The sequence below is a fragment of the Schistocerca nitens genome, chromosome 2 (genome assembly GCF_023898315.1).
Source record: "Schistocerca nitens isolate TAMUIC-IGC-003100 chromosome 2, iqSchNite1.1, whole genome shotgun sequence".
NCBI lineage: Eukaryota > Metazoa > Arthropoda > Insecta > Orthoptera > Acrididae > Schistocerca > Schistocerca nitens.
In genome coordinates, this window is record NC_064615.1 from 547,179,840 (window position 1) to 547,196,798 (window position 16,959).

Below are 16,959 nucleotides of genomic sequence, written 5' to 3' on the forward strand. Positions count from 1 at the left end.
GGATCTACCTTTTATTTCCAAATTTGCTATAAAAGTAGAAAGCTTAGGCTTGTAAATGAACAACATACACTGAAACGCGTATGTATTCAGTACAGCGATGGCGAGGCATGACAGAATCTCTGACCAGAGAGTTATTTATCGTTGCTAGTCTGCGCTTGACCGCGCGAGAGTTCAGTGCAGTTGCGGTCGAGTTGCGAGAGAGTTCAGTTGTACGTAGCGAGTCGCGAGAGCATGTAGTTGCTAGTTGCACTCTGTTAGTGCTAGTAGGACGCGCGAGATAGTCGGAGTTGTGTGTGAGGAGTCGGCGGGCGTCGACATGGCGCTCTGGTCGAGATTCAGGACGAGGTATATTTTTTAAATAAGGTAATGAAGCAGCATTGCGCACATCTGATAATGTAATGTATATTAAGTGTAATTAATTTGTTCAAGAATCGCCCCAATAATAATTTTGTTTTCAAAGCAATTTTTTAAGAAAACAATCATTTGAATTGAAAGAAAGTTTCCCATGCATTTCCTTAAAGAAAAGTTTTACTTAAATTCAAAATTGCACAGGGCCTAAGATCGACATTTCGGTCTATTTGCGTTTTCATTGTCACTGAGATTTCATTATCACTGAATTGACTTTCATTTTTGTGGGAGCTCAACAACATTTGGCTCATTATTATTCAGTAATCATGTGGGGAAATAACTTTTGGCACGTTTTCATTATCATGGGCTTTTCTTTTATTTTTGCTGGGAGGTTGCGTTGAACACTATTTCCATTCACATTTAAATTATTGACATTTTCTTTTATATTTGCTGGGAGGTTACACTTGGCGATATCTGGCCAGGATCGTATTTCTTTGGGAATCTTCTAAGAAACAGTCAGATATCTGCTCTTATTTGCTTAAATATAATTAGGATTTGGCGCAGCGCTTTTACTAATTTTATTACTTTCTTTCCTCAGATCATCGGCAATTCGTTGCTCTGTTGTATTTTTATTTGTTGCTTCTTGCATTGTGCTTATTTCATGTGTGAATAATTGAGACTATAGTAAAAATGCCGCGAAAGACTATGAATAGTGTATCGCGAGGTATAATGAATGAAATTACTAACTTAAGCAACTTCACCGATAGTGCTTGTGATGCGCAGTGTAATGTTGACAATCTTGCGTTCACTGACAATCAGTGCGTTCCAACCACCAATAATGATGTAGATCTTAATGATGAACAAGCGAACTTAATTGTGTCTTCTGTTAATTTGACAACAATTGATGACGCAGGGAGCTCTATCGGAATGAGCGCTGCCCAGCTTAACGCACCCAGTTTGAAAAATTCAAGTGACGAACAGACAAATTTGTCTAATGAAAATGAACAGGATACACAAAATAGGACGGATTTATTTAATTCCGAAATAGTGACTGACAGTGTACGTTTGACTGGCAAACAATTTTGCAAATTACAGAATGACCAAATGGTCACACAGAACGCGACAATCGCAGGTACGGCACTAAGCAGCACAGAGAATAGAAATGCGAATATTGGTTTGGAACAAATTATGGCAAGATTGCTACAACAACAATTTAGTGAACAGAACAAAAAATTTGATAAAATTAATGAAATTAGTAATAAATTAGACAACAATGATGAAAATCTCAAGCAACTTAGTGAACAGGTGAAACAACAGAACGAAAAACAAGACAAGCTTATGAAAAATTAGACAACAATTCCAGACAGCTTAGTGAACAGATCAAACAGCTTAATGAAAAACATGACAGCCTTAATGAAAAATTAGACAACAATTCTAGACAGCTTAGCGAGCAGATTACAGCTGTTGCCGCACAGTGTCATGATACTAAGGTACAGTTACGCGAGGAAATTGAGGCTTGTTCAAGAAAAAGTAGCGAAGAAATTAGATCTGTTGCGCAAGAATTAAGGGAAATGCAAACAGCTGCAACAGAAACACTTAGAGACGAAATTAGTGGAGTCGCTAAACAATGCTCTGAAAAAGCTACACAATTGCGCGACGAATTTAAATTAATGACGGCAGAACATTCGCGTACAATGGACGCAAAGATAGACGCGAAATTCGACCAACAGAACTCTCAAATTGACGAACGTTTTAATCTTCACATACAAAACAGTGATACGCGTTTCCGCAAATTTATTCAGGATCAAAATAAAGTAAAACGTCAAGTAATGGAAACAATCACTGCACAGAGACAAGAAGACAAACGTAAAATGTTTGTGAAAGCAAAAACACACGTAGACAACAATATTGCTACAGTGTCCGACAAAATTAATACCATCGAACAGTTGAACGCGGAATTACGTGATGAAATTTCTGATCTTAAATCAAAAACAGATACACACACAGTAGATATTCAAACAGTGACAGACAGATTCGAACAATTAGAACTAACACAGGATTGCGATGTCATCAAAGCTGACGTTAAAAAACTGAACGAAACTACACGTAAATTGCAAAAACAGATTAATGCTTCTGACAGTAAAAACGATGATCAGGCAAAAATACTGACTGAAAAATATGATGAATTGGCCAGTCGTATTGATGTCATTGAAAGTAATAATGACAGCAAATCAGACGATACTTCACCGGTTTCATTTAATCCAACACCTGAATTCCAAAATTTACAGCAGACAATTAATGAGATAGATTCATCTAATAACACATTGCGTAGAAAATTGTCAAGTTTACAGCAAGAAGTAACAGAGATGAAAAATATTTCAGTTAATAACACATCACAGCAGACGCCACTTTTCGAACATTTGTCAGACTCACGCAGCGCGTATAATTTGGGTAATCTACAGAGAGTACGGGACTTAGATTCCGAACAGACACAGACTAATAGATTCTCTTACAATCATGAACCTGTTCCATCATACAGAGACGATAATTTCGATTACAAACATTTTCTGTCAGTGAGAACATTTAAAGTGTTTAAAAATGACAGAGCACAGATACACGATTTGAACTGGATACGTCGATTTATTATTGTATTTTCATCAGCATTGCCTATAATGCAGAAAGTGGAATTAGCATGGATACAACAATTTGCTTTTGGATTTTTATCGCCATTGCCTGCAACGCAAAAACTAAAATGTTATTGCAGTGCGTAATAGACCTCAGGGGATTCATTACGCTTTAATGAATATGTGCCGTAGCGTGCATAGGGCCCCGAGCTGTAGTAGTGCTGTTTCATCTTTAGTTTTCTGCACTGCTGCCTTCTCTTCTACTATCCTTTATATCTATCAAAACAGCTCTTTAACTATTGCTCTACCTAGAATTAAGAAACATTAGTAGTGAAAACCAGATATGAAAAATTTTTTTACCGAAAGTGACAATTTTCACTAGGCACTCCACAACTACCGCCATAATTCCAATAACAGATAAAATTTTAATCATCAGTATGTACAAAATTTTGAGCAGTCGCAACCACATTTTTGTAACAATAGATGTTTTTCACCACAATAGCATGAAAGTCAGCCGCTTAGCATACGTAACCAACAATGCAGTCTACAAGGTCAACCAAACTTTAATGTTTCGCCGCGTGCACGTATAGTCTCAGCTCCAACAAATAGTAACGCATGGCAGCAAAGAAATAACTACGTACAGACAACACACTATTTCAACTCGTATCGCAATGCACCGTATAGAAATTACTATCATGACAGACGTAAAAATGATGAGCACAATTTTCAGCGTACATTTAATAACAGTCGATCTTATGAGCAGCAATAACATCAGCAACAACATATTATCATGAATGAACCAGACAAAAGGTGTCATCCATAGCGTAATACGCCAGGAAGAAATAATAGTACAGTTCAAATAGTTAAAATGCCACAGAATCCTGTTGAAAATGATAACACGTACGATAGAATTTAACCGGATACAGCACAGATTGCATATTCCAGTAACGTAAACACTACTTTTGACACGCAGAATTTTGTTCACGAGAATGTTATTTGAAACATGCTCTGTTGAATGCACCACTTTTATCGCACACAGATCTTAGCAGAAATTTTTCCATTGCCACCGACAGTTCCAACACCGCTTTAGGCGTACACATTTTTCAGGAAATTGAAGAAGGTGGCTCAGCAGTAATTAAAAACATCGCATTTGCAAGCCGCATTCTGTCACCTGCTGAACGAAATTATTCCGTTACAGAACTGGAAACATTATGTGTTGTATGGGCTTTTACGAGATTTCGGCACTTTCTTTATGGCAGACATACCACCGTTTACACAGATCACAGAGCGATACAATTTTTACTTTCGGCTAAATTCACTCACGACAGATTAAGCAGATGGAAGCTTTATTTACAGGAATTTAATTTTATAATAGTTCACATTCCCGGCACACAAAATGTTATAGCAGACGCACTATCTCGTTCTCTCAGCAACAATCAGCATGACATCGCAACCAACTTCTGCAAAGCAAATTTCAGCGTCATGTACATTCAGCAAGTTGCATTTGAAAATTTTATTTCATCGTCATTACAGGACATAGCAAAAGAGCAAAGTAAAGACAATGTGTGGAAAGAAATTAAACACCTTTGGCAAGATAAGAATAATGTTACGATTAGAAACCATTACACTGTACGTAATGACATTCTGTTTCACCGCTCTCATCCTGACAGCAACAATTGGTTATTTTGCATTCCTGACGAAATGGTTAACAAATTAATCTGGTACACTATTTAAGTTATGCACATTACGGAGCCAGAAAATGTTTTCTTATACTGAGACAGAACTGTTATTTTACCAACATGGAAAAACGTATACGACGAGTTTTAGCGTCATGTAACATTTGCCAGAAAGCTAAGTCAGACACCACTTCACATATTCCTCCATTATATCCCATTGTACCTGTTAAATTAAGACATATGGTCGCTGTAGACATTTTTGGTCCAATTCCGAGAACTAACAGAGGTTTTTGCTACATCTTTGTCGCTGTTGAACTCACTTCAAAATTTGTTACTTTCACTCCGTTACGCAAAGCTACTGCTAAAACTGTTTCGAAAGCATTTGTAAAACATTTTCTATTTCATGTGGGGCATGTGATGAGAGTAATTTCCGATAATGGATCACAATTTCGTTCTGCTATATGGACACGCATGTTACGAGCTAGAAACATTTCTCCGATCTATATATCCAGGTACCATGCTTCTTCGAACCCTTGTGAACGATTAATGAAAGAAATTGGTAAACTGTGTAGAATATACTGCCATAAAAAACATATTGATTGGGACACACACATACTCTCCTTCCAAGATGTAATTAATTCCATACCAAATGAATCCACTACGCTATCTCCGTCTGTTATACTGAAAAATGGTGAACCACCTAACAAAATTAAAGAATTAGTAAACTTTCCTACATCTCGTCGATTACGACACCACGAAATAATTAACATTGCGATGAACAACATCAAACGTGCCGCAGAGCGCCGAAGAAGACAGCAAAAACAGGTTTGTACACGCCGTGACTTTCACATTGGACAGAAGATATTAGTACGTACACACTATTTATACAGCAGAATAAAAGGTAAGTGCAGTAAATTTGAACTTCTATACGCAGGTCCATATCGGATTCGCAGCATTCCTCACCCCAATGTTGTACACGTCGAAACTTTGAGAACCAGGAAAAGTAAGGGAACCACCATGTGTCGAACATTAAACCCTTTATTGAATGAAACCACTTTATGATTTAACATGGTATGATGCCATTTACTAATTTTTATGACCACTTATGCAATTATATTCACATGATTAATTATTGATGACTATCGTATTTTTTCTTGGCAAGTGCCCGGCAAGGTAAGGTTAGCAGGTCGCTTTTCTTGTCGTTACACATCAGACCGTGCATATTTTTCCAGACAAACTTACGTATTTTATGAATAAATATGCAATTCTATGTAGTGACGTATTAATTTTATCAAATTCTCTCTTCATTAAAGTCTTTAATTCACGCCTCTATTAACTACACTACATACAAGCTGAACACAACGAACGTCACATTTTGTCTTTCTTATGTATGTACGATTGTTTTCATGTTTTGTTTGTATGCACTGCGAAATATTTAAGGCATAACACACACCAGTTGACTTTGACATTTTTTGCCCTATGATATCTCCACATCGTGACTGTTTTACATTTTTTTTTTTTTTTTGCTGCTACATTGTGATATTCTTTGTACATTTTTGCCTTTGAACACTTTCTATGTTTTTGACATATTACGTTTTCTGTCTTGGTCTGCTGTATGCTCAAATTATGTTACTATAAACCAGTCATTATTTAATGGGTATATGATTTAAATGCAAGATATTAATCTATGTTCATCAATTTCAGAAAGAAATGATTCGTGAATGAAATAAATTTAACAGAAATGGGAATTTCAACTACGGAATAGACAGACGAAAGAAGATACAAAAACCTTATGAGGAAGAGTAAATGGATCAGAATTAACAAGCATTAACAAGAATATACTATACACATCGTAGAATAGCAGTCTTAACTAATTTTTTCTTTCAGAATACAAGGCGATTGATGCAGGCTGTCAGACAGAACTACACATCTTAGTTTTAGTGATGAAATATGCTAGAGATAAGGAATAGTTGTGTAATGAGTAATGAAGTGATTTTTTTGCAGATGATAATGAATGCTGATGTATAATGATGAAGAATATGCTACTATGGATAATGAAGTTTTTCTTTACAGGTGATGATAATAATGAAGTTATGATAATATGGATAAGGAAGTGATGGGTAATGAAGTCTTTTTCTTTACAGATGAGGATGATGTTGAAGTTTATGTATTTATGCTATGTAGTTATTTAAGTATTTGTTGCAGTTTGTTTTGACAGTATGTTTTATATCGTATGGTATGATGACTGAAGGTTTTGGAAAGGACAGCTACGGAACACATTTTTTTATACACATTTCACTACCTGTTAATTCGAAGTTCACTACTTTTCAGCATAGTATGCGTTTCTTCTTTCAGCTCAATAATCCATTTTGTATTTTTTTTTTCAGGAGAAGCTTTTCATGATACTTACTAAACCTGTACTAGTACTTGCATTTTCTTTACCCAGTTGCGTCTATCATTTATAAATGTGATCACATATACTTCCTTGTGTCATAACCTTGCTACAGCTGACACATGACGAATGACGTTACACATTTTTCATTTACAGGAACAACCCAGAAGCAATTTTTTTTTCTTTTTCTCTTCTTACTTTCACTTATAATTACCCAAAGCAATGCATTAAAAAAAATGTATCACCAGTTCCAAATAATGCTACCTATTTAAGAGAGTTCTGAATAATACTGAATGATGAACAATGTTTTGTACTATTCAATACTTGCTGGCCAATGAGCGCCAATAATTAGTATAACTAAATGAATTATGTTAATGCTATGCCAATAATTGACTCTCCTTTTTAATGATGACTTCTGATGGTATAAACCGGCCAATAAGTGCCAATGTTCACTATAATCAGTTAATTTTATGAACATTATTCTGTCATACTAAATATGCTTTGTAACTGGCCAAGGAATGCCACTGTTTATTGTAATACGATTACCCATGATGCCAATAATTGCTATATTCAGTTAATTTTATGAACATTATTCTGTAATACTAAATACATGGTACAGAAATGTTCAATAACTGGGCGATGAGTGCCACCAATTACTTAAATCAGCTGTTAGATTAATGTAATTCTCAATGAAGACTAGTATGTGACTTAATGTCCTTCACCTTCTGACCTAACTACCCTGAATTACTACAATATCCATTTGTCCTGTCTATCCTCATGATCATGGAGCACCATATTTGGTTTTTGCACTGATTCTACGTTGGTGTGCCTTGTAAGAGCGTGGTGTTGACACGACATGCTGTCCACCACCGTGAGCGATGAAGACGTTATTATGGTTCCACTGTTTGGTGTACCTGATATACTGCCAAAATGATAACAGGGAATATTACTACGACATTTCAGTGTCTTGGCTACGCTGGTAAATACTTCTGGGAAAAGAACTTCCGTTTGTCTCACTTGATGTTGTACTTCTGTGGAAAGATATGGACTGTCAGTGCAGATGCGTGCAACCTAAAGTGCTACAACCATGACGCAATCCTTCCTATCCTTTCCTAATTCTAGTAAAATGAAAAAGTCATATACAGTGCGTGTGCACTTCCTTTCATTTGTTAATAACATCAGTTGTCGTGAAATTACTAAAGACTTCTATAGTGCATGTGCACTTTATTACACTCCTTGATTTGTTTGTTTGTCGTAAAAATATTAGAGAGTTTTACAGTGCGTGTGCACTTTATGCCATTTGTACTCGTTACGTATACGTTTTGTGGTTTTCTGATATGTTCCGTATTACAGTGCGTGTGCACTTTTGTCATTTATTAATACATTTTGTGATTTGATGATATATTCTGTACTACAGTGCGTGTGCACCTTTGTCATTTATCAATATGATTTGTATTCATTGTATATACATTTTGTGATTTGCTGATATATTCTCAACTGCAGTGCATGTGCACTTATGTCACTTGTCAACATGACTTTTTACCATTGCGTTTAATTGTTATGAAAATGCTAAAGAGTTTTTCAGTGCGTGTGCACTTTTGTCATTTTTGTAACATGATTTCTACACATTCTATGTACATTTCTTTTGATTTGTTGATATATTCTGAAGTACAGTATATGTGCACTCTTGTCATTTATATTGTATACACATTTTGTGATTTCATGATTTTTTGCTATGAAAACGTTGAAGAATTCTTCAGTGCATGTGCACTTATGTCATGTGTTAATATGTTTTGTGCTGAATGTCAGTAACTGTGCACTTATGTCATATGTTACGTACTCATTGTCAATGCCTGATATGTTCTGTACTCGGTGCATGTGCACCACATTTAATTCATGTTCTAATTAATTAATTAAGAAAAATTTTGTGGCTCATGGCAAGTCCAAATGACTCACCATCGCTGCCAAATTTTTGCACCCCCCCCCCCCAGTGGAGGGTTATGAAACGCGTATGTATTCAGTACAGCGATGGCGAGGCATGACAGAATCTCTGACCAGAAAGCTATTTATCGTTGCTAGTCTGCGCTTGACCGCGCGAGAGTTCAGTGCAGTTGCGGTCGAGTTGCGAGAGAGTTCAGTTGTACGTAGCGAGTCGCGAGAGCATGTAGTTGCTAGTTGCACTCTGTTAGTGCTAGTAGGACGCGCGAGATAGTCGGAGTTGTGTGTGAGGAGTCGGCGGGCGTCGACATGGCGCTCTGGTCGAGATTCAGGACGAGGTATATTTTTTAAATAAGGTAATGAAGCAGCATTGCGCACATCTGATAATGTAATGTATATTAAGTGTAATTAATTTGTTCAAGAATCGCCCCAATAATAATTTTGTTTTCAAAGCAATTTTTTAAGAAAACAATCATTTGAATTGAAAGAAAGTTTCCCATGCATTTCCTTAAAGAAAAGTTTTACTTAAATTCAAAATTGCACAGGGCCTAAGATCGACATTTCGGTCTATTTGCGTTTTCATTGTCACTGAGATTTCATTATCACTGAATTGACTTTCATTTTTGTGGGAGCTCAACAACATTTGGCTCATTATTATTCAGTAATCATGTGGGGAAATAACTTTTGGCACGTTTTCATTATCATGGGCTTTTCTTTTATTTTTGCTGGGAGGTTGCGTTGAACACTATTTCCATTCACATTTAAATTATTGACATTTTCTTTTATATTTGCTGGGAGGTTACAACACTGATGAGCCAAAACATTATGACCACCTAACGAATAGCGTGTTGGTCCACTTTTCAAAATCAGTACAACAGTGATTCTGCTTGGCATGGATTCTACAAGTTCTTGACATGAATCCAGAAGTATATGACACCAGATATCCTAGAACAGCTAAAGCAATGCCCGCAAATTACGGGATGGTGGTTCACGGGCACGTAGCTGGCGCCCGGTATGTTATCCAGCGGTTACACATCAGGCACATTCGCTGATCAAGACATCCACGTGATTTCACCACGCAACACTGACAGTTATCCCGCCGGAAGACGTCGTCGCCATAGGGGGAGACTTCAAGCATGAACCATGCAGGCGGTCCGCAATAATGTTCACGCCAGCCACTGTTCTAGGCGCTTCAGTCGGGAACCACGCGGCTGCTGCGGTCGCAGGTTCAAATCCTGCGTCGGGCATGGATGTGTGTGATGTCCTTAGGTTAGTTAAGTTTAAGTAGTTCTAAGTCTAGGGGACTGATGACCTCAGATGTTAAGTCCCATAGTGCTTGGAGCCATTTTTTCAATAATGTTCACGTAGTTCACTGCTGTCATGACGCCACCACAGAAGACCATCCAAATTAAATCCATAGAATAATCCTGCCCTCATCGACCTGCACCTAGATGCAGTGCATGTTTCGTGCAGCCATTCGTCTGTATGACGACGTGTAAGGACCCAACCGTCGACCTGGTGCAACAAGAAATGCGATTCATTCGGCACTTCCACGGTGAAAACCCCGTGATGCTGTGCCCACAGAAATCATAACTTATGATGTAGTCGGGTCAACACAGGAACACATAGTGGCTGTCTGATGTGGAGCTCCGTGTTCAACAATGGCCTTTGAACGGTATGCTCCGCAACAATTGTGCCTGCATTCGCACTCTGTTGTCAGATCTACCACAGATCGCTGCCTATCCTGGAGTACAAACAGGGGGTCCTGCGACCTATACGTTTGTGCTGAGTCGAGGTCGTCCAGTACCATACGGCCAACACATTATTTCACCATCCTTCAACCCTTTTCCGTAGGTGCTCACGACAGTAGTACGCCAACAGTCCATGAGCTTCGCCGCTAAGTGATTCCCTTTTCTAGCAGCAGCGCCACAATATTGTGCCCTTGTCAAAACACTTATATCAGTGGATTTCTGCATTCACGGCCCTTTCTTCACTATAATGACTATCCATTCGTCTCTCTTCCGCTTACATTCTTTCCTTATTATGGGACGTGCTCGCAACACCACCAGGAGGGATTCAACCGCGCTGTGGGCAGTGTTCATAAAATTTCGGCTCATCAGTGTATAATGCGTCAAGTTACTGATACATGTCTCAATTCTGTACTGTAGGCAAACCAATGTAAAATATTTAAAGTAATCGCTCATATTACAAATGGTTTCTACGAAAAGTTTCCATAGATGTTACCGCGTAACAAGCTTTCTGCATAAAGAAATTAAACAAAGCACTGAAGGCAGTGAAAAAGTGCTGAAACACGTCTGCGTGAAAACAAAGCTACAAAAAAATGGTTCAAATGGCTCTAAGCACTATGGGACTGAGGTCATCAGTCCCCTAGACGTCATGTAAATGTTGCAGTTCTGATTTCCGTGTTTGCTAAAAGAATTGGAGAGGAATTCCGCCTTATGCAAGACACCGTTTTGTAGCTATGTTGCCGGCTGCTGTGGCCGAGCGGTTCTAGGCGCTTCAGTTCGGAGCCGCGCAGCTGCTACGGTCGCTGGTTCGAATCCTGTCTCGGGCATGGGTGTGTGTGATGTCCTTAGGTTAGTTAGGTTTAAGTAGTTCTAAGTTCTAGGGGACTGATGACCTCAGAAGTTAAGTCCCATAGTGCTCAGAGCTATTTGAACCATTCAACAACCGATTGAATAACTTGTGGTTGTCAATGTCAACCAACTTTTGAAGTCGTCGGGCTTCAGCATCTCGTACGCAACAATACCAGCAAATTTTCGGGCTCTTCAGAATCTGACGTTCAATGACTAAGCGTTCCACTACAGTTTCATTGAGTGACTTTCTACTCCCGAACTTGCAGAACGTATTCAACATCAAATTAATTTAGTAAGTTATAGATGACACAATAGGAGGCTCAACTAATTATCAGCCAAGAAAGCAAGGCCAAACAAAGAAAACAGCAGTAAATCTGGTTGGTGGGCGTGAAAAAACTTCCAAGTTACTACTGGACTTCAGACCCAGCATTAGGAGACAACTGCATCTCATCGTTATGTATCGAAGGTGCTTGCCATGCGCAAAAAAGTGGCGAGGCTTTCGATAAACATTGCAAATTCTATCTCTCCCCCACTTTTTTGTCATCATACTGCGTTGGTGCATAAGTTCGTTGCGTTTTCCCGTAAGTTTAACAGATACAAATAACAGAGCCATTAGTCATCAATAATATACTCTCCTTCACACATTACAACAGTGTGACTATGTTGTGGTAATTTTTCGATTCCGTCACTGTTGAAATGACAGCAGATTTCATCCGGCAAGGAAGTTCCTTGAAGGTTGTTCGACAGAGAACGCAAGACAGATGAATGAAGTGGGTACGGAATGACTTCCCAACCCAACTCCTCTACAGTGTTTTGTGTCAGTCTAGTAGAATGCGAGCGGGCGTTCTCGTCGAGTAGCGTTACTTCACGCAGCCCTCCTGATCGTAGTACTACTATTGAAAAAACATTTCAGTTGTTAACGATATATGTCAGCAGTGATTTTTAACCTCGGGGAACCAATTGGTAGACACCACAGCGTCGCTCTTCCACCAGAACTGTGGCTTTGAGCACTATGGGACTTAACATATTAGGTCATCAGTCCCCTAGAACTTAGAACTACTTAAACCTACCTAACGTAAGGACATCACACATCCATGCCCGAGGCAGGATTCGAACCTATGACCGTAGCGGTAGCGCGGTTCGAGACTGAAACGCCTAGAACCGCTCGGCCACTGCGGCCAGCACCAGGAATATAACATTATCTTTTGGATGTGCGCAGATCTTTCTAAGGAGAGTTGCTGCTTTGTTTGGACTCAACCATTTCTTTCTTGCTCTGATGTTAGAATAGACACCATTTCTCGTCACCAGTAACGATACAGGATAGAAATGGTAAATTTATGAGAAGTGAGCATAGATGCACATCTAGCATGCGGTACCCATACATGCGGTTTTTAAACATTCCCCTTTGCATGAAAATGTTGCACGATGGTAGAATGATTACTGTTCACCACATTTGCCCGTTCTCGAGGCCATTGATGTTGATAGTTGTGGATTAATGCGGTTTCATCAAACGCCAAAGGTCTTCATGAAAATGGAGTGTCACTAATGTCAAAATGATCCTCGTTAAGTCGAGAAAACCGTTTTCTTGCCATGCTCCGTCCTGTGAAATTATCCCCTTACCAGGGGGAATGTTTCTTGCTACCTACGCTGCTTTCACCATTCTACTGAAGTGGAGCATAAGAATACGCGGGAAATGTTCGGGTTTCTCCACTTGCCACTCCATTTACTAGCGCCTACAGCTCCACTCACTCTCTCCAGATAGCAGAATGACAATATGTAAACTCAGATAGCAAGATTGAACCACAAATTTAAAAAAAATGACTATCCATAAATGAACCCATAGCAATCGGAATACCAATGAGCAAAACAAAAAAGCAAAGAACTTACGCATCAACCTAACATAAACAAAAAAAGAGACTAGCATTGATGAATCCGTTACAGTTTTTCAGTGGTCGCTCTGGTTTCAAACAATACATGTAACTGGACTCAAAAAACATGGGTTGGAGCCAATAAAAATAGGTATGTTTTTCAATGTTGACTACACAGTAATGATTTGCACCTGTACTGGGAAGGAGCTGGCGGAAACGTTGTGAAAAACCTGCAGGAGAAATATCATGACATATATCGTCAGTGCCATCAGTCAAAGACGTACAAGAATATGGAATTTTACACTTGTAGAATAGTTAGAATAGTCAGAGTTGGATTTACTACAAATTTTAGAACTCAAAACTATATGGAAAGAGAAAAATTTTATATCATTGCTGAAATGAAGACACTATAGTAATTGTGAAGAAACACGGGGCACGTTCTCTGTCGCTCTAAAATTTCTCTGATGTTTCAAATGAGAACTAAGCCGGCTCTCAGTCAATTTTATAATTTCCAATGTTAATAAAAGATTACAATAGTAACTAGAGCTATGTAGACGAGATAGAATTAATTGCCAAGCAGCTGACAGAAAGGGAAAAATTGTGGACCCTTATAATTAAATATTTCCTTGATGTGGCTGTCAGAATCTACTGTGATATTAATGCAGAAGATGGAATCAATCTAGACTTGCTGTAATTTTAGGGTATGTGGTGACACGAGTATGTTCGCACAAGAAGGGCGTGTTCGGTAACAACCAGAGCAAATAAAGCACTGTGCATAAACTCTTACAAACCGTTGCAGGCAAATGTGTAAGCGAAAGAAAGCTGCAGATGCCTCCAAAGGGAACAACAAAAAAGTGTACAGTAGGTAGACCAATTAAGCCGTCTCGTCACACCATATGGAGGTGGGAGATATAAGGTGCCGAAATCTATGTGAGCAATTATAGGAACTGTGCTACAAACGTTGAAAACTCCCTCCTCCACCAGTGGCTTCGCTGTGAAACAACGTATAGTAAAACTCCTGTAAAATGTATTTTCTGAAATACCAGTAGTTATGTTAATATGAAATATGCGTAATTGTGCAACAGATATGTCATCAAATCAAGTGCATGTAATAGAAACCACATTACTGGTAAACAAACGGCTAAACTTCATATCCGTATCTGTTCAACCATGTGCAATCTGTCACTAACGGTTGCTTCCAATAAACGCAGCTCATTAGGGCAAAATTTCTTCGAAAGTACAAAACCTTTTCTAAGAAGGAAGCCAAGTAACAAATCAGGTAGTTAATTAAGTTTCCTTTCATTTCTTAGAAACTTACTAGACTTGTTGATCTACAATGGTAATAACGCTTCTGTTAAGCAGAAAAGAGTCTTCATAAAATTAAACACGTATTTCATGGAAGTAACCTGCTTACGTTTCAGGGCAACGGATGTCCCGTAATCTTGTTTTCCTCTCTGCTGCTAATGACCAGACTCCTAAAGTGAATCACGAGTAATTATTTTTGAAGTCATCCTTCACGCATTAGGTAGAATACGTTCTGTCTTCCCTGCAGGCAATTGCGATGAACCGTCAGTATGTACGTAAAACTTGTAACTTCGACTCGTTCTGCGATGCGTGCATGAAAAGCGCTGTTGGTAATGCAGGGACCTCCAAACGCAGGCGCACTACTTTGAATTCTACTTTTATGTCTACATCTGTACTCTTCAAACTATCCTGTGGTGACTGTCTGAGGTTACTTCTAGTTCTACCATGATTTAGCCCCTTTAATGTTCCAAACAGTGAGTGGTGTACAGGAGGAACGACCGTCGACATGATTCAGGATTTCTCTGAATTTCCAGCCGTGGCCATTTCGCGAGGTGTACATGGGAGGAAACAATACGATAAGTCCGTTTCTTGGAACGTGCCATCTCGGTATTACGAGAATCGAAAAATATCCCCGTGATCCGCGGCCTCTTTTGTGACGTTCTTTTCACGAACGTAGCACGTAGTTGATAATTTTTTAATAACTGTCAACATGTTTTGATGACATTTGTAGCATGACGAAAACTCACAATTTTACTGTCATATAATTAAATGTAACATCATTTGCAGCTGTGAGTAACTTCACAAAATCACCGATTTAATATCAGTGGCCTAAATACGTAAGAATAAGAGGAATTTATTTGTTTAAAAGAGCGTTAATATTTTCCAATAATAGCGTATTATTAGCACAACACAAATGCAGTTCAAATCACTCCTGGACATCTTTTTACCTTCCAGTAAAACGCCATATTCCCGGTTCACAGAATGCAAATGTGTATTGTCTGTGTATGTGAGCGTGTTGAGCTATTTTTTCGGTTGTTGTATTTAGTTTATGAATCGCTGAAGTATCTTGAAGGCATGGGGCTCTTCTATGGATTTCAGTTAGTACGGAACCTAAGGACTACTCAATTCAGTCTTTCGAACAAGACACTTATTAGACGGTATCGTCTAACCCCACTGAGTTTCTAACTGCATTTTTGGTGTAATAGCTCTTCTATAACAATTCAAATTAGAAGCTTCGTTCCTTTCCTTTCTTCTGCAAACTATAACCAAAACAGGAGGATTAGCTAAACTTCAGTTTAAAATCACATATTCTCTTAACCCAAATGGTTGGTTCACATCTTTGCGAAAACAACTCTGAAAGTATCTATCAACTTTTTCAAAGTCGATTGTTTTACATTTAAAATAACCACTTTCATTTATTTCTCATTCAATTACACTCTTCCTTTTTCCTTCTATTAAAATATTAATTCCAAGATGTAAATTTCTTAACCTCATCAAATTGAATTCTGATTTTTTTTCTTATTTTAATAACTCTACATAAAAGGAATTTTACTTCTTACCTTCTTTTCCTTCTGTGTTTAGTGCCTTAGTTACTGTTGTCTTAGGTTTTGGGAGAAAATCATAATCCTCCTTGTAAAACAAACTATGTTTCAAAGATTAAAGTCACGTAGTTGCAACGAAGTAATAATTCCCCATGTTATCTAATAACCTGGTTATGATGTTGCTTGTCACTTTATATCTACAAACAGCTTCTGAGCGCGAATAAATTAATAAATTACCCCACAAATCCATACTGCGGATTTAATCAGTAATAGAGATTAATTAAATTGGTCGATGAGTTGACTTCTGCTATAGGTGCTATGTTCCAAATATCAAAAGTCAAAACATTTATTCACAATAAGTAGTTTATTAGCAAACGAAGTTCACAGAAATCACAATGCACAATATCCAGAACAACGAAGGTTGGGAGTGTGTTTTTTACTGTTGACATAAACTCACGTAGATCTGACTCTGATATCCCTTGAAAATCTATTTATTGGCGTGCCACTCCCCACCAGTTTTGGAGATACGAAGTCAGAACAAAAAAGTAAAAATAATATTTACTAAATAATAGAAGCTTGATACCTCATGTCTAGCATTATTAAATTTACATTACATTCTACATATATAGTTTTTCCTCTGTATATTACAGTAGTCGTAATGTACATTAAT